The 20,141-nt window shown below is 38.0% G+C and overlaps 1 long non-coding RNA gene and 1 other non-coding gene across 2 annotated transcripts in view; one reads left to right on the plus strand and one right to left on the minus strand.

The window, feature by feature from the left end:
• The window catches only part of LOC118194657 (uncharacterized), a 96,990-nt gene that overhangs the window by 29,964 nt on the left and 46,885 nt on the right, over positions 1–20,141 (minus strand). The window lies entirely within an intron of this gene.
• On the plus strand, positions 17,389–17,461 carry TRNAV-AAC (transfer RNA valine (anticodon AAC)). The gene has a single exon. It is a non-coding gene; the product is annotated as a tRNA-Val (tRNA).

Consider the following 20,141-nt stretch of genomic DNA (forward strand, 5'->3'; position numbering starts at 1 on the left):
CTTATTGAACTCGACTGCTATTCACTTAGACCTTGATGTTTAAGTTGCGTTTTTCATGGTAGCAGCTGAACTTCATAAAGGTGCTAATGCCACCTTACGTCTTGAGGAACAATGGCTAATTTTCAAAAAAAAAAAAAAAAAAATGCTAGCACCTTTGTTGAAATTGATATCTGCTCACTTAAATTTTCAGAGGAACATCCAAAATCATGACAAAGGCAGCGTTCTTCATGGTATAAACTGAAATTCTCATGGGTTCCGGCACTTTGATTGAAGCCGATTACTATTCACTGAGATCTTCACACGGGCATCGCGACACCTTCATGAAAGTTGCATTTTTCATGGTAACAAGTGAACTTCACAAGGGTGCCAGGCACTCCAGACGTCTCGATGAACAATTGCTAACTTGCAAAAGGAAAAGGCACCTTCATTGAAACTACCGACTGTTCACTTAGATTTTCAAAGGAACATACCAGAATCTTGATGAAGAATGCATGGTCAGCTTGCATAAAAATGCCATCTCATTCATGAAAACTGTCCCCGCCAATCAGATCATCCCCCATCCACTTCTGATTAATATGACCGTTAGGCCTGGTTCGGCAACATCGGAAGTAGAGGCGCATTCCAAATTTAAAATGAAATTTATTAAAAGATTCAATAATCGATAACTTCGCCAAATATTGCAACCTCTCTCTCGTCTTTTCAGTTACAGCAACCGTATCGAAATGTGGTGCAGAGTTCCGAATGGGTGGAATGGAGAAAGCAGTGGGAAGAAGATTCGCAGGGATGCGCTTCACTGAATACGTTCAAGAAAAAGAAAAAAAATGGAAAAAAAGATGAGATCGAACACTTTCATTTTATATATTTTGCTTCCGAAGTCTTCTTTTTTTTTTTTTTTTTTTTTTTCGCGGAAGAATCTTGGCCGCCCACCCATGAAATATACCCAAAGATTCCCCACTCCCCACAATGAGTGAATGAAGGACATTACCTTCTTTCTAGACACATTCTTATTGTAAATGGAAAGGTTACTGACTAAACTGTGGAATTCTTTAGAAACGATTCCTTTTCCAAATTCTATTGCAGGGAAATGTTATAAACTTGTAAAAGCCTCCTATCAGTCTCTAATGAGAAAATGGATAATGGAAAGGTTCTTAGGTGTCGATGGTTTCATCGAATATGTGGGAAACATCGTGGAAAAGATCTTTACTTATTTTGTCAATCATTTAAACGCTTTTTCTCGGCTTTAAAAAAAAACTGGTGGTTAGCACCTATTAATTCAAGAATATGGAAATTTTACTGTTCGCCGAACGTATTTAATAGATTAAACACGAAATACTCACATTTGTAAAATTTTATGTTCATTTACAATTTATTATACCTTGAACCTTTACTTAAACTTCTTCTTTCCGAGGTCCTCACCGGAATGCAAGCGTATTAGTCGTATTAGAAAGGTAATGTTCAATATCTATGCTAATTTATGTTCTCAAAAATGCTTGTCACTTTCAGAGGTACTGAGAGGATTTATTGTATTTTTATTTTATTTTTAATAATAATACAACCAGCGTGATTTATAACAGATCTAAATCATGTTAGTAGTATAAGAATGAGGGTTCTGCGCCATGAGGAGCGAGGAGCTGAGGGCGTCACACAGAGGGCGGAGCCAAAGGCAACGTCATCGATGACATTACACCAGGGGGCGTAGCTAATGACGTCGTGAGTTGAGTTGAGTTGTTTTAGATTGCTAATCGAGTTGTAGACCTCCTGCTTTTCATTTGAATTTAGGTTTTCAAAATTGGCAGCGGGAGATATTTTCTGCATCTTAATTTTGATGCAGGACCGATGCTGCCCTCTGTTGATGAAAAACTGAATTATACGTTTTAGAAATATATTTTTAAGTATGATGTTAAAATTATTCAATGCGCGACTCTGAAAACGATATAACAGAAATAAATATAAAAAATACTAGATAATTTTTTATTACTTTATCCTGATACTTTTATCCTTTCTAGTTTTCCATGAACATTTAACTTATCTCTTATGTTTTTTGTTCATGATAACATATTTGTTTAATGTCATATTCTTTTAATACTTAACGTTTTGCAATATTTTATTTAATTTGACATATTATTTTTTTCATATATTTTATAATTTTTAACATACCCTGATTTTTAACTTATATGTTATATTTCACAAACGTAATTGTTCCCGTACATGATATTTATTTGTTACATTACTTAGTTTTAGATGCAATGTGCAAATGTGTTTGTGAAATTGACAAATTTCACAAAACTGTCAATTGTGACATTGATGGTCGCATAGATACTCCTAAATGTGCCAACTGCCTCGGGCCTCATACAGCCTCGTCCAGGGAGTTCCCTAAAGTCCATGTCTACAAGAAAAAACTTAATCCAAAAAAGACAAAAACCCCTTGATTAAGCCTGGCATAAGTTTTGCACAAATGCTCAAACCTCAGCAGCCACCTAATCTGCCTGCACAGACATCTACTACGCCTGTTACTACTAAAGCAATCCGTCCTCTATCACCACTGCTGCTGTACATATCAATGTTCAACAAAGCTCTGGCTCAAAAAACTTTATGCTTAATAGTCAATTCTCTTAACTTTCATCTCTTTTCAATGTTATGAATGAGTTCCAGAAGGAAATCGGTACTAATGTACCCTCAATTATTTAGATATTTAAGAAACATATGCCTAAATTAAAACAATATGACACATATATGGAAAAAATTTTTGTATTGTACTTAGTCCAGTCCTCGAAGAGGTAAACGGGCTATCTGCACAGAGCTAGTTATGTATAGTGTCCTCAAAATATTGACATGGAATGCAAATGGCCTCTTGCCTAAGATACATGAGTTGAAAATTTTTGTAAATCAGTATAGTCCTGAGGTTTTACTCCTGCAGAAACACAGGCTTAGTCCTAACTTCTCTTTCAGCATTGCCAATTATGTGCAACACAGGCATGACAGAAACAGAACCAGTCAATGTCCTGGAGGGGCATAATTATACTAATTAAGCGTTCCATCTCTCATTACCAAAAAACATTGCCACAGCTTATAGCCTTAGAGGCCGTAGCTATCACCATCACACCACTCACTACACGACCAATCACTATCATCTCCTCTTATGTACCACCCACCCACAGATCACGAGTGATTATTTTGCAAGGTTTTTGATGCCTTATCCCGCATCAACAACAGAATTATTTTGGGAGGAGATTTTTAATGCACACCATCGCGAGTGGAATTGTAATAACGGCACGTACCTTGGACGAGTAATATGCCGATTCGCCCGTGCGGCCGGTATTACCATAGCAGCTCCACAAAACCCAACACGTTACGATAGCTCTTCAGCATCAGGGCTGGATTTCTTCATGTTAAAAGGCTGTGCCTCGAGACACGTTGGAAGTCTGAGCGAACTCTCCTCAGATCATAACCCAGTCATAATTGAGCTGGACGTCTCTATTCGTAACACACCACCCGCTAATGCCTTTATCATCAACTGGATGGGTTATACCAAAACCTTAAACAACACTACATTATTTATCCCAACACCACACACAAGCGATAAGTTATCGAAGGCTTAGTTAGTAATTTCACTGCAGAGATGCAAAATGCATCACAAGAAAACAGTACTACTGCTCCTAATCATGTTAAAAAATGCAGCAAAGAGCTAACAAACCTCATCCAAAGAAGAAATGCTGTGAGAATACAATGACAGCGTTCTCGCTACACTCCAGACAAGGTATTGCTGAACCAACTGAATCATCACGTCAGGTTCCTAACACAGCAACACAATGACAAAGACTGGGCTACCTATCTCTCCTCCCTCTCTGGAGAAGATAATTCTGTTTGGAAGGTAACCTCCAAACTTAAAAGATGCTACACCATCATTCCGCTCCTTAATGGCCACAACGGAATCGCTTACATAGAGGCTGAGAAAGCTGAGTCGCTGGCCGATCACTATACTACTCAGTTCTGCACCAACAATATATCACACCTTCCCACTGAAACACCTGTCTCACAAACATTGTCCAACTACTTAGACCACATTGAGAAACTGAAAGTCAAGAAGAGCCCTGGCATAGACTAAGTCTCAAATAAGACGCTAAGGAATATGGGATTACGCATGCTGCTCAAGCTGACGAAAATCTTAAATTGTATGCTGAAACTCGAACATTATCCTGCTGCATGGAAAACTGCGGTAATCTCTCCAATCCTGAAGCCTGACAAATCTCCGACAGACCCGGTTTCTTACCGGCCCGTCAGCCTACTCCCGACGATGAGCAAAGTGGCGGAGCGTATTATCTTGGAAAGGCTTCTGAAGTATGTTGAAGAAAATAAACTACTTATTGACGAACAGCACGGCTTCAGGAGGAAGCACTCTACCGTACACCAGCTGTACCGAGTTACAGAGATTATCTCAAAAGGTTACCAGGACAAAGCCATCACCGCCGTCCTGTTTCTCGATATGGCCAAGGTCTTTGACCGTGTTTGGCTGGAGAGCTTACTCCACAAACACATCACCCTGGGAATACCAGGATACATCACAACCATCATTCGCTCTTACCTTTTAGATCGACACTTTGTCGTTCGTGCAAATAAAACATTATCAACTCCTAGACACATCCAAACTGGGGTTCCACAGGGGTCTTTTCTTGGGCCCCTATTATTCAATCTCAACACGTACGACATCCCACAGACACCGCACACCACTCCTGCACTTTATGTAGATGATACTGCGATTCTCTCACAAAATGCATCTTTTAGCTCAGTCATACAATCATTACAAAGCCACATACAAGCACTGGAATCCTGGCTTACCGCCTGGAAGATTGCCATCAACGTGCAGAAATCAGACGTTATCCTCTTCACAAGGAAGAAGAAAGATATAGACAGAAATACCCAACTTCAAATGTTCGGAACTCCTATACCCAGGACTAAGCAGACCCGATATTTAGACGTTATTTTAGACGACTTGCTCACATGGTCCCATCACATTACACATATTCTATCCAAGTTCCGAGTACGTAAACGTATACTTGCCCCTTTAATTGCTCGGAACAGCGATCTATCCGTAGATAATAAATTACTGATTTACAAGGCTATTTTGCGCCCCATGCTCACTTATGCCTGTCCCGTCTGTGGTTGTACATCCATTATCTCTATTAAAAGAATTCAAGTTGTACAAAATGTTATACTTCGTGAAGCGTTAAATTATCGTTGGTTTATCAGAAATTCGGCAATTTACCGTGAATTCAAAATACCTGAATTTCATATTTACATAGCCAAGATAGCTGGGGATTTCTTTGATAAAATCCATGCAGTTCAGAATCCCACAATACCTATTCTGTATTATGACTGTACAAGCAATGTAAATAGAAAAAGACCCGTAACGGTGCTTAGGCATCTTCCCTAGCTCTTGGCCAACTTTTATATATTTCTAATGTTTGTGTATGTGTCTATGTCATATAATAATAATTAAAAAGTATGTAATTACTTAATTATATTCTAATGTTATTTGTATGTTATATCGATTGTATGAAATGTATGAAAACTCTTAAACTCCACTTTGGTTGCAAAAGGCATTTCTTTGGTTGCGCACTTACCCTTCCACGTAGGTCGCCTCATAGGCGGCACCCCAGGCTAGCTAATGGAATCGATCGGCTAGCGTTTGTTCGTGTGTGTGTTCCCAACATTATTACGAACTCTTATGTGTCACCCTTAGGATTCTAGTCTTTGTTTATGCCGTATCTTCGCAACTACGAACTCTGTTACAATTATCAGACTGTTATGTGTTCGAAAATCGGTCACCAAGATTACACAGGGGTAGTGCTGTAGCGCGGGAACCCAAACTGCAAACAATAATTGTTTTGCCTGAGCCGACAATTCAGTCAAAGAATTCTAAAGAAATCAAAGAAGTTACTTATGTTCTTGGTTTAATGGTCCAAAATTCGCATACAAAAAACGCCATAGGATGTCCTAAGACTTCCTTACTTTCATAGAATGGGCGTCACAAATGTTTCGCATATAGTTTTTATTTAGAACACTGAGAAAAGGGAAGCTGATTGTGGAATATATACATTCTAAACGTTGATGATTTTATAGTATAGTAATATTTTCGTTAAAACTTGCAAAAATTCTGAAAAAATACAAAGACGATACCCATATAGTTCGCTATATCTGTATATACTAGCAGTATAAAATAATGATAAAGATGTAGGAAACTGGACGGAATCAAAAGCTCCGTTCGTTATATCCAGGTTTTCGTTAAAACGGGTTTCGCTATTGTGGGATTCGATAGTACAATGTTTGGAATTATGTTGTTTAAAGACAATAACCGAGGGAAATTTCATCTTTTTTAAGCATTAACGGCAGTCGTAAGTAATCATAACAATATTGTTGCGTGCGTACGGGTTCGTTATGAAGTGAATGCACAAGTCCGATGAAAAATGAACAAAACTTTTTATTATCACAACAAAAATGCTTAAATTTTCTCAAATTATCATGCAGTATTACAATATCTCACAGTAGTTATCTTTTAACTACTCAAATGTACAATAGAACGTAATTCAAAACAGCTAAAGAACGCTAATCCGCGAATTCGCTATAATCAACAACAGCAGTTTTCTAAACAACAACAAACTAAGCAACTACTACAAACTGAGATGTTTTCCTCCTTTTATAAGATTTTAAAATCACACGCTAGAATTTTCCAGTACTTTCTCGAAATCAAAAAGAGATATTTATTTATTTAATGCACGCGCTCTTGTATTTTCAATTTTCCGGCTTAGCTTTCTTTTAATATTCGTCACGCGCTGCACTGCGCGAGAAATAAAACCATTTAATTTATAATTAAACTAACATTAGCTTTTTAAATACCAAATTCGTAACACTGCCCCCTTCCCAAGGACTGCACGTCCCGGGCAGTACAATCCCTGGACAGGAAGCTAAACTTACAACTGTGGCATAAACATTACATTACAATATCAAACAACATGAACAATAAATGCAATAACTAACTTAAACAAATCAAATGCTATCAAATACTAAATACAAAACAAACACTAAATACAAATCAAATACTAAATGCAAATCAAATACTAAATACAAATCAAATCAAATACACATTTAAAAAAAAAAGACCATGGTCTGATACTATTTACAATTATTTACATTACGTACTATGGCCATAGTAATGAGCTAACCTGTCGTAATGAACGACTTTAGGTTTAGAGTTCGAAGACTTACGAATCCGAAACACGACGTCATTCAGCCTGTTTAGAACTGTGTACGGGCCCATCCCAAGGTGACTGTAATTTCGGACAAAGTCCTTTCCGTCGAGTCGGATTCCACAACCACACCTTGTCTCCTTCGTGGAATTGATGTTCAGTAGCTCTTGTGTCGTATCGGGTCTTCATCTTCTCCGTCGCTAAGTTGACTCGCTCTCGTGCAAAGTTGTGCATCACTTCAAACCGGGCCTGGAGATCTTGAATATATTCCTCAGACGATGAAGGAGCATCTGGAGGGCGGCCAAACAATAGATCACAAGGCAGACGAAGGTCACGACCGAATAGCATCTGTGATGGAGAATAGCCGGTAGTCTCGTGGACAGCACTGCGGTAAGCCAGTAAAAACAGCGATAATTTCTTGTCCCAGTCCTGCTGGTTTCTGGAAACCACTAATGAGAGGTTATTAAGGATGGTTCGATTGAACCTCTCTACCATGCCGTCCGACTGGGGATGTAATGGCGTCGTTTGGGTCTTGTCAATGCCGAGTAGTTTGCATAGTTCTTTGATTACTACCGAGGTAAAATTCCTTCCCTGATCGGAATGTAACTGAAGAGGCACTCCGAACCTGGAAATCCAGTGCTGTATCATTACCTCAGCTACTGTGACAGCCTCTTGATCAGGAATAGGATAAGCTTCAGGCCACTTGGTGAAGTAATCAACGACAACGAGTATGTATTTGTTGCCATCAGCAGTTCGTGGCAGAGGTCCCAGGATGTCAAAGGCGATTCGTTCAAAAGGCGCCCCTACGTTGTAACGTTGCAGCTTGCCTCGGCTGCGTCTCTTAGGTCCTTTCCGACCTGCACAGGCATCGCAAGATCGGCACCATTTTTGCACGTCATTCTTTGCATTATTCCAGTAAAAGCGCTCACGAACTCTCTGTAAGGTCTTCATTATTCCAAAGTGACCTCCCGTAGGGCTGTTATGTAGTTCTTTAAGGACATCAGGAATGCGAGATCTTGGAAGTATCAGCTGCCATCGGAACGTCTTCCCATCATCCGATTCGAATTTCCGATATAAGACGCCGTTTCGAATGTGAAGTGAATCCCAGAGTGCCCAATATTGTTTTGTTGTAGAACTACAAATAGAAATGTCCTGCCAGGTAGGTTTTCTTTTTGATGACTCCATTAAATCAATTATGGGTTTAATGTCACGGTCTTCCAGCTGGTCTTTCCTGACTTCATCATCACTCCACGGTTCTCGATCAGCCGATGTTGATGTTGTAATTTGTCTTGCGACCGGAGTCAGCAGCTCGTATTTCGCTTCCACCCTGGAACAATATCGACAGTTTTCTTGGCAAGGTCTTCTAGACAGGGCGTCGGCGTTTCCGTGTGATGATCCCTTACGATGACGGATAGTGATGTCATATTCTTGGAGTCTCTGTATCCACCTGGCTATTTGACCCTCAGGATTCTTGAAATTTAAAAGCCAGGTCAATGATGCATGATCGGTGCGGAGCAGGAATTTTCTGCCGTATAGATAGTGATGGAACTGTTCTACAGCTTTGACTATGGCGAGCAACTCTTTCCTGATGACACAATAATTCCTCTCCGGTTTAGACAGGCACTTGCTCCAGTACGCCACTACACGTTCTTGGCCGTCTATTTCTTAGGACAAAACAGCACCGACACTTTCATTGCTTGCGTCGGTGTCGAGAATAAATGGTCGGTCGTGCTGAGGATACGTCATGATTGGAGCAGATGTTAAAGCCTCCTTTAAGTTGTTAAATGCATCGTCGCATTCTTTTGTCCACAAGAACTTTTGGTTGCTCTCTGTCAGCTTGTGAAGGGGTCTTGCGATGGAAGAAAAGTCCTTCACGAATCTCCTATAGTAGGTGCAAAGCCCTAGGAAGCTTCTCAGCTGATGGACATTTTCGGGACGTTTCCAGGATTTAACCGCTGATACCTTTTCAGGATCCGTGTGCACACCTTCTGCAGAGATGACATGTCCCAGGGTAAGTCACTTCCTTTCGGAACAATTTGCATTTAGCGGGACTCAGCTTTAGATTGACTTCTTTCAGTTTCTGAAGCACCTTTCTAAGATTTTGTAGATGCTCTTCAAAACTCTTTCCGACGATGATGATATCGTCCAGGTATATCAAACAGGATTCATAGGAAAGTCCTTTCAAAACAGTCTCCATGAGGCGTTCGAATGTTGCCGGCGCATTACACAGTCCAAACGGCATCACCTTGAATTGCCAAAGCCCTTGTCCCGTAGTAAATGCCGTCTTTTCTCGGTCATGAGGGTGTATTTCTACCTGCCAATACCCACTCTTTAAATCAAGCGTTGAGAACCACTTGCTTCCAGAAAGAGTGTCTAGAATGTCGTCAATTCTAGGAAGAGGGTAACTGTCTTTCTTCGTAACCTCATTCAACCGGCGATAGTCAACGCAAAATCTTGTTGAGCCGTCTTTCTTTCTGACGAGAACGATGGGAGATGCCCATGGACTTGTTGAAGGCGCGATGACATCGCCTTCTTCCATATCTTTTAACAGTGTTCGCACCTCTTCCTGTTTAGCAAACTGCAGACGCCTTGGATGTTGCTTGATGGGGGGATGATCGCCGGTATCTATTCTATGGTGTGTCAAACTAGTTTGACCCACGTCAGAAGACGAGCGGGAAAAAACAACTTGAAGATCTTTAATAACGCGATCGGCAGCATTCTTCTCTTCATCGTTTAATTGCGCATTCTGAAGTAACTCTGATGTAATGCTTTCTGAAGACACGGATTCTTGGATGTTACTCTTTCTATCAACGGTGGTTACTGGAGTACATGTTGCAACCACTTCACCTTTCTTAATAACTCTCGCCTTCTCAGTTACATTGGCGACTCTCACCGGGATAACCGTTCTGGATAGGTCGACGAGTGTTGAGGCTACTAGTACTCCTTTTGGGCTATTACAGTTATCGGGATTTTCTATGATGCCGTAGCGGAAATTTCTATTTTCGGCTATGGATCCAGGAAGTAAAAACTCGGTTCTTGCGGGAATTGTGATATCATCTTGAGCTATAATTTTGTGGATAGATTTCACTCCATCATTAATTCCGAATAGGGCTATGTCCTCAGATGTAGAACGCAATTCGTTATTTTTAAAGTCCAAGGAAAAATTGTATTTCCTTAGAAAGTCCAATCCGAGTATGCAAGAATCAGTGATCTCTGCTACATATGCCGTGTGATGGTAAGCGGCACTTCCAAACGTGATATTAACGTTTATTTTTCCATCGATGTCGATCTTCTCACCGGACACAGTCTGGAGGGTAACGCAGGGCGGCGTCCAGATAAGTTTGTTTCCCAGTTGTTGAGCCAAATCTTTTCGGATGATGGTAACGTTAGCTCCTGTATCTATCGTCATATTGCAAGGAACTCCATTAATATGTCCTATTATAAAATGTCCATTACTGCCGCCCTTCACTGCAGAAATCTGAAACGCTTTAAACTGGGGCTTTTCATTATCTGGCAACCTCCGCCCCACGAGATGGCCACTAATTAGTTTCCCTGCTGTTTTTTAGGAGCGGTCTTAACATCCGTACCCTGGGGTATTCTGCAGTTTCGTCGTATGTGTCCTTCAGCACCGCAGTTCCAGCACTTAACAGTCGGTTTCTTCTCACCAATATTCCGTCTGAAGGCGTTCAGTTGTCTAGTTAAATCGTCTAGGCGAACGGTGACTTTATTCCCTGGCTCCCGGACTTGAGCAGCTCTGACTGGGTGGCGGTCTCGACGAGTGGCTTGCTGGGCTGCCTCGAATTTCATGGCGTACGCTAAAGCGCTTGTCAAATCTTTAACATCCGCCATTCGCAGTGCTTTCTGTATTTCAGGGTCCCGGATGCCATCGACGAAATATTGCAGCGACAGGATTTCCCTCGTTTCTCTCGGGCACTCCGTAAAGGCGAGGTGGGACAGCCTTTCAACATCCGTGGCGATTTCCTGGAGTGATTCGGTGGGCTTCTGTTGACGGGATTTTAATTGAAGCCTGCTGTAGTCTTTTAAACATTTCTTGCCAAAGCGCAGCTCCAATGCGCCGGATAGAGCTTCGAAGTCAAGTCTTTGGTTTTCAGGAAGCGTCTGCAGGATATCCGCTGTGTCTGCTCTCAGCGAAGCGGCGAGATGACAGGCCTTAGTTTGGGAATCCCATCCATTCGCATCCGCCACTATAGAAAATTGTGTTTTATACACTTGCCAGGAGGTCTTCCCATCATAAGTGGATAACTTCAGAGAGGGACGAGCAGGCATGGGTAAAAATTTAAAACCATCACTATTGTTCCCTGCCGTCGCTACGAATTTCTTTAAAATATCCACTTCTTTGGCTACTGCAGAAACCCTATCATCAATTTGTTGTTCGATTTGGTGTTGGACGGCACAAACTCTTCCTTCTATATGTTCTTTTACAGAAGAAACTCTTTCTTCTATTTCTTCTTTCACCGAAGAAACTCTTTCTTCAATTTGATCTTTTACAGAAAAAACTTTTTCTTCAATTTGTCCAACTTTATTTTCAACTGTGTCAATTCTGCCTTCCATAGCTTCAAATTTATTTTCTATTATGCAGGTAATTTCTCTTTTCATTTCTTCTTGACCAGCTTGAACGGCTTTCATTTCGTCCTTAACGGATTCCTGGCCCAATTTCATTTCTTCTTTAAATGAGGCAAAGGCTGATATTAAATGCCTTAATTGCTCTTCCATCGCTCTTATTATTGGCATTCAAATCCCACTTCTGACACCAAAAATTGTTGCGTGCGTACGGGTTCGTTATGAAGTGAATGCACAAGTCCGATGAAAAATGAACAAAACTTTTTATTATCACAACAAAAATGCTTAAATTTTCTCAAATTATCATGCAGTATTACAATATCTCACAGTAGTTATCTTTTAACTACTCAAATGTACAATAGAACGTAATTCAAAACAGCTAAAGAACGCTAATCCGCGAATTCGCTATAATCAACAACAGCAGTTTTCTAAACAACAACAAACTAAGCAACTACTACAAACTGAGATGTTTTCCTCCTTTTATAAGATTTTAAAATCACGCGCTAGAATTTTCCAGTACTTTCTCGAAATCAAAAAGAGATATTTATTTATTTAATGCACGCGCTCTTGTATTTTCAATTTTCCGGCTTAGCTTTCTTTTAATATTCGTCACGCGCTGCACTGCGCGAGAAATAAAACCATTTAATTTATAATTAAACTAACATTAGCTTTTTAAATACCAAATTCGTAACAATATTCTCTTTACAGGTTAATACAAAAATTTGTGAATATTTTAAATGGATCATTATCAATTTCAGATGATTTGGTCTGCTATGAAGAGTGTTATCTTAGAAAATAAAGTTAAATACTGGTGTTTATCTACTTTCTCAAAAATCGTCTCCTTGAGAGAGTTCATGACTCTCGACGTGACCAGTTATGTCATGACAATACAAAAAATTTAAAAGTATTAGCGTAGTTTTCCTTTTTGTCAATGCATTCAGAGAATGATCTCTCCTAAATTGTAAACTGGACTTTCTGCGAAATGACTGTTTTCGTTTCACTAAAGCACGCTAGCAAACTATCTGCAAAGGTCAACTTTATGCCAGCCCTGTATAAAAATCAACCCATCATAGTGAAGCCAGCACGAATTGACATTCAGTCTACGATTTCGCCGAGTCGGTTCTACAGTCACTTTCTGTGATTCTTCATGCTTGATTTGAGATCTACGGAGAAGCAGAGACAGTAGTAACAGGCGGGATTCAAGATAAGAAAAGTAGGAATGAAAATATCTCATTATATACTGTAATTTTAATATTACTATGTATTCTTACTGGAAAGTATGTTTCTTCGAAAGAAAAATATTATGATACTTACCTATAGTTTACCAACGAATATTTTTTACTTGTTATTCTTTTATTATAATCGCATCCTTCGGAAATCAAATGCTTCGCAAAACTTCCCGCTCTTGACTTTCCGACGATAAAATTAGTAAAAAAAAATCTGACGTGGACACCACGTGTCTATGTACTGGCCTATTAAATTACACGCATTTTTTGCTGCACTTTATTTAAACTTATTTCCCCGTCTTGAAGAAGCCTTTTCGTTTTCTGGGACATCGGGACATGACCCTATTTCCAGTATAAAGTGGAAGCATTTTTCAAACTTTGACTAAACAGGAAAACATTCCCATGCTGGGAATTGAAACCGGACTGCCTGCGTGAATGCGAAAAATGATAACCATTAGATCACATGGAATTCTAAGCTGAACCATAAGACATTATTCTTTCATATTTAATCGGTCAATTATTAATAAACAAACTATACTATTTAAAAGCAAGAGATGCAGTTCTTAAAAATATTAATATTTTAATTTTAATCTGATTTATTTAAAAAATGCATAATCTATTTAATTAAAAACTTTTTTTTTTTTAAGTCCAATGGGGCAATTTACCCTGACGGATTATTAATTTCGTTTTGGCATTTTGCATTGAAAACTTTAAAAGCCTGTATCACTTTTCAAATCGTTGCCATCATATATTATTGCCCTGTCTTATATTTAAAGAAATTAAGTAATGAAGAATCTGCATAAATGTTTGTATGTTTCTCGCATTGTGATAAAACAACGGTACCTAGAGTCATCGAATAACGTAATCTTCCATAGACTATGGGCATGTGGAAACCCTAATTTGAATTTAAATTTGTTTTATTATCGATTTAAGATTTTGTAACATTTCAACGAATTTTTGGTTAAAAAACTAAACGATTTCAAAGCAAGCAATGGCCATACTGTACGAAAATAAAAAAACCTTTTTATCTCCAGCGCCCAGCGAGACTGTGTATCATGCTAATTTTTAAATTATAAGGGGTGATCAAATGAAAAGGTACGAAACGCCGTAAAAACGTAACAGTTAAATATTTGCATATTCCGCCATGGGAGAATGTAGCGAGACATCTCGGGATGTGATTGGAGTCTCTCACTGGGATCGGAGCATGCGCGGGCGCCCGCATGCGCAGGAGAGAGCAGAGGCTCTTATCAAAAGCGGCGTCCAAATGATGCGGCAGTCCGTATGAGGACAGGATGACGTTCGCGTTGCAAAATTCGACGACTGAGGAGCAGCGACGTGTTATCCGATTTCTGACAGCGGAAAGTGAGAAACCGGCAGTTATTCATCGCCGGATGGTGACAGTTTACGAGGAGAAATTTGTCTCTGACAAGTCTGTCAGGTAATGGAGTGCCCGTTTTCTTGCAGGCCGTGAGAGTGTGGGTGATGACCCGAGACCAGGCCAGGCAGACACTGTCATCACGAGCGATCTCATCGACAAGGTAGACGACCTAGTGAGAAGTGATCGGCATGTCACATTGCGAATGTTGGCGGTGAAGGTGAATGTCAGCTATGGAACCGTGTGGGCAATTGTTCACGACAGGTTGCGATATCGGAAGGTGTGTGCCGCTTGGGTTCCGAAGTAGCTCACCGACCAGCAAAAGGAACTGCGTGTGCTGCTAGCACTGCAACATCTGTTTCGGTATCAGGAAGACCCCGCTTTCATGGAGCAGATCGTCACAGGTGATGAGACCTGGTGCCATCACTACGAGCCAGAGACAAAGCGGGACAGCATGCAGTGGAAGCATGCGTCGTCACCTCCCCCTAAAAATTTCAAAGCCGTGCCGTCAGCAGGCAAGGTGTTGCTCACCGTCTTTTTCGACGTTCAAGGTCCTCTACTTGTGGAATTCCTCGAGCACAGAAAATCCATTAACTCCGATGTGTACTGTGAGACACTACGACGCCTACGCAGGCCCATCAAGAACAAAAAAACGAGGCTGCTCATGGAGGGTGTGGTTCTGCTCCATGATAACGCGCGTCCACACGTCTCTACAGTCACACACATGGAACTGGCCAAGTTCAAGTGGGTGGGAGACGTTAGACCATCCGCCCTACAGTCCGGACATGTCGCCCTGCGATTTCCATGTGTTTAGTCCACTGAAGAAACACTTGAAAGGGAAGCGCTTCAATTCGGACGACGTACTCAAGGACGCTGTGAAGGACTGGGTCTCGTCACGGCCACAGAAATTCTGGGAACAAGGAATCCTGCGGCTTGTTCATCAGTGGGATCATTGTCCTCAGGCCTATGGTGTATATTTTGAATAAATTCTACATTTGTACCTACCGTGTCGTTTCGTACGTTTTCATTTGATCACCCCTTGTAATTTGCGCTATTGCTGTTGAAATGAATTTTATAGTTTGAGTACGTAGAATATGATATTTAATAAATAAAGCTAACACACAAAACGTTAAAAAAAAAAAAAAAAAAAAAAAAACGCCCATTTGGACGTAATTTAAAATCTGAGACATTTAAGATTTTTTTTTTTTTCTCTTTTTTTTCCGATCAGATTGATTGAATTAAAAATACATCTAATTCGTGATATATCTAATTAAAAACATTAAAGGTGTATATAGAACTACATTACATATTTTTTCACTTTTTAAATACGCAGAAGTTATATAACGTTCTCATGTGAGCTTAAATAAATCTAATATCCTATAAAATGTTTCGCTATTCCACGTGGGCTATCTCTATAGGTAATCTGTAATGATAAACCATATTAAACTTTAAAACAGCCTTTCTGGGCTAACGTTAAAACTTTGAACCCTTTCAGATTTTAATTTTTCGGTGATTTATTTATTATTATTTTTATAATTTTATTAAGTTTATTATTATTTTATTTATTATTGAATAAAATATTGATTTAATTAATCAATTAATTTTTAAATGAATAAACTGCTTTGTCTGCTTTTGCTTCATAAATAAAATCCAACTGCAAAATCTGTAATTATGTCAGTTAAACGAAAGATTTAAATAGCGGCAAGCGACACATTTTGAATTTTAAATTTTAATTGTTTGTTTTCTTTAATCTATACATTTTTATATATAAACTAATATTTATACATATTAAGAACTTGTTTACTTACCGTAAATAACCACAATAAAATTAAAAATTTATAAAAACTGAAAGTGTCACATTGGTTTTACAGTATCTGCAAATTACAAATTCAAAATTACATTTTCTGCCACTCGTCACCTTGGGATAAGTCTGGGGATGTAAAATTATATTCTTTATCCGCTAAAAAATGTACTGGTAAATATTTTTGTAAATTTACTTTATTTTATCACAATTTCACAATACCTACGGAAACCTACTACTAAATTAATAGTTAAAGCAGGACCATGAATTTAAAAACCAGAAGCAAACTAGCCTAGTGATAATAATGAGTTTTAGATATTTTATTACCTCTACTATTAAATACTAAAGAATCTGTATATAGGTTTCTGTGTTCCTCCCATTGCGGAAAAAAGAAGACAATTAGAGCTACCAAATTTTGAACCCACTTGCTCCTCCACCCAAACATGGGCACTTCTAAACCCGAATTTTGAATTTATTTTCCATTTATTTCCTATTTTATACGAATTGAATTTTTGATTAATAGACTCTGAAATCTGAAAGAGAACAGTAACATTATTCGAAAGAAAACATTTTTATTTCCAAGGCGAGAGAGTGTTGCCATCCAGGAAAATGTAAGATATTTATCTTTCAGTTTTTAATCAACAACCTCGGCTATCTAAAAGAAATGTGTTGCCAGTGCCCGAAATAAAACACTTTTATCATTCCCGCACCAGTATGTTACCATTTAGTAAAGCGTCAGATATTTAACTTTCAAATTTAATGTGTCTGTTACAGATTAACAAACCAAGCATGTATGCAAGCAACTAGGAAACGAAAAAGGTGAGCGATTTATATCTAAAATTGATGTTTTATTTATTTCATTTGTTAACGCCGCTTTTTATTTTTCTCTTTCAATATGAAATTCATTCGATATGTTAATATTTCTTGCTCAGTTTCATAATTTTGCCGTTTTCACAATCTCATAAAACTGAGAAAATGAAATCCGCAAGAAAGGCTCTGCAGGCAAACGAAATGCCTCCAAAATATTCCGCTAGACGTCGCAATTTAACGCGAAAGTCGGTCAACTGGATAACCAAGGGAATACTCTTGTTAACCGTTCTAGTTTATTATTAAGTTGTGACACTTTTTAGTACTTAATCAAAGTTTCCTCACTTTGCTCGTGTACCCGTGGTGTAGTGGTTATCACATCCGCCTAACACGCGGAAGGTCCCAGGTTCGAGCCCTGGCGGGTATAGGTATCGTTTTTGTTAATTTCAAGCATTATTTCTCAGCAGTGTTAATTGTAATAATAAATAAAGCTATTTTTAAAGGTTTAGGGAAATCTTTGATAAAGTGTTCAGTTCCCCTTCCCAATCAGAACCAAATATTATTTCTCGAATTTTAAAATATTCCGTTATGGAACCTTCATCGTAAGGTTTAAAATTAGAGAAAATTCTACGTTAAAAAATAATTTTACATGGAAAGGCATATGCGCAAACGAATAGCTAAGCTACAGGTAAGCTTTCGTATAAATAAACGTGGCAGTCAACATAATATTTCTAACATGCGTGTGTCTAATAGATTTCGAGAAATGGAAAAGGCATAATCCATATAAAATGAAAAATAAGTTTTTTTTAAAAAAATCTGAATGTTTTTCGATTTTAACTTTTGCGCAAACGGGTTTGTTAATTTTTTTTTTGTTTTTGTTTTTTTTTTCGCTCTCCCTCAGCTCGCAGTCTACCAGAGTGCTCTTGCACTCACTCCTGCTCACATATTATTATTATTAGTTTCTCTTTTTAGCTTTATTATTAAGGATCGATTTCCTTATACTTACGCCAAATACATCAAAATCACAAAATTTTTAAAGCTGCTTAACAGCATTTGTTTAGAATTCCCGATCCAGTGTTAAATGTTGGCATACATTTTTATATATCCCCCCCAGGCTTCTCTGAGTTCATCATTCAATATTCAGTTTTGTTAGTAAGATGTCTAATTTTTTTTTTTTTTTTTTTTTTTTTTTTTTTTTTTTTGTCTTTTTATTATTAAGTTTCATGTGTTTATTTATTAAGTGTCACGTTCTTAGCACCTTCCGCACATAAAATTCAGTTCAACAGCAAAACCACAAAATATTTAAAAACAGCGTATCTTTAGAATTCCGGATAGAATGTTAGGAAGTTGTCATACATATTTTTATATTCGTTACATTATTTCTTTAAAAACTAGCCTCGAGCACGGCCAACAGCCTAAAACATTTATAAAAAAGAAAAACTATGCAATGATTTTAATGCGTCCAGCTAGTGCCTTTTCCTAAAAATGCTGAATATTTCTAACTTGGCATCTCATGAATTCTTACATGTTTACCGAAATCAATCAGATTAAAAATAACAAAATATATATTCAAGAACTGTGTATTCAAGAACTGTGTGTATCAAGAGCTGTAAAATATATATTCAAGAAATGTGAACTATTTATGTTTTAAATCGATTAATTTATTTTTTAGTCATTTTCCATATTAAATTTAAAAGTGCCTTAGGCTTTATTGAATGGCAACACTCTGGTGCGTAGAAGATAAAAGCGGCAGCACATTGTTTTTAGAAAGCCCAGCTTTTAATTAGAATTGAAAGATAAATATCTTGACATTTTTCTGAATGACAACAGTTTCTCGCGCTGGAGATAAAAATGTTTTATTTAAAATAGTGTTGCCACTACTCGCTTTCATATCGTTGAGTTTGTTAATGAAAAATTCACTGAAGTTTTACACAATATAAAGTAAATAAGGAAAAAAATTCGGGCTTCCAGGTGAACATGTTTCGGTGGAGGACTACGCTATTTAGAATTTGATGGCTCCAGGTACTGTCGTTTTTCTGCAGTGCGAGTAACATACATGCATACATGCAGATTCTTCATTGTTTAATTTCATTAAAAACGCCATAATATTTGCTATTAACAATTCGAAAAATAATATACCGTTTATAGTGAACCAACGCAAAACCCCATTTTGAACCTAATAGCCCCTTTTGGCCTTAAAAAAAAAAAAAAAAAAAGAGAGAGAGAGAGAGAACATTTAGCTTGACGTAGATTTTAAATTTAGCGAATCTTTTCTGAGACGCTCATTGGCAATTTCAGATGACTTATGTGGAGGGGTCGTGTTAGAGAGATAATCACTAATACCAATAATTATTTATTACGTTTTCAAATGTATGCCGGTCAATTTCGAAAGTGGTCATCGTATTGTAAAGGTTGCTACGAAAGGTTGCTGAGTTCAACTTTATCGATTTCGAGAAAGAATTGATGCAGATCTCTCTTCCTCACGTATATATATATATATTTAAAAATAAATAAATAAATAAATAAAAAATCAAAACCTTTTCGGTTTTGAAAACAAGAACCTGTGTTAATTCCCCTTTAAAATCAGAGTTTTATTTAAAATCTGTGCCAATTTATGATTGCTTGTCTACTTAATTTTACAGTTTTTGAAATAATGCGTGTTAATAGTAAGTCAATTCTATAAACAAGTGTAACTTTCACAGATATATCCTTTGTTAGGAAATATACATTTTGCATGCTTAGCTACTTTGATGTTACAAAGAGAATATCCGTAACTTTTACATGTATATGCTTTGGAATTTTACATGAAAAATTTGTTCTGCGTACATAAAGACTTAATATAACATTTCAAGCAAAAATCTGGAAATCTGTAAGGTTTCCAGGCGTTTCCCGTGTACCGTTATTAAGAATTCACCTGCAACTGTTACTAAATTCATGGCATCCCACGATTTTTATTCTAAATATTTACAGTATTATGTTACGTATTATTCCGTCTTGTGTAGTACACAAAAACAACCTGTATATTTAAAGACAAAAAATAAAATAAATTCCTGGAACACCCACAGTCTTCCACGTCAAAATTCTTTTGAAACTTAGTCGTGCTCATC

This window comes from Stegodyphus dumicola, chromosome 6 (assembly GCF_044657685.1).
Source record: "Stegodyphus dumicola isolate Sdum_Otavi_A_Nest chromosome 6, ASM4465768v1".
NCBI classification, from domain to species: domain Eukaryota; kingdom Metazoa; phylum Arthropoda; class Arachnida; order Araneae; family Eresidae; genus Stegodyphus; species Stegodyphus dumicola.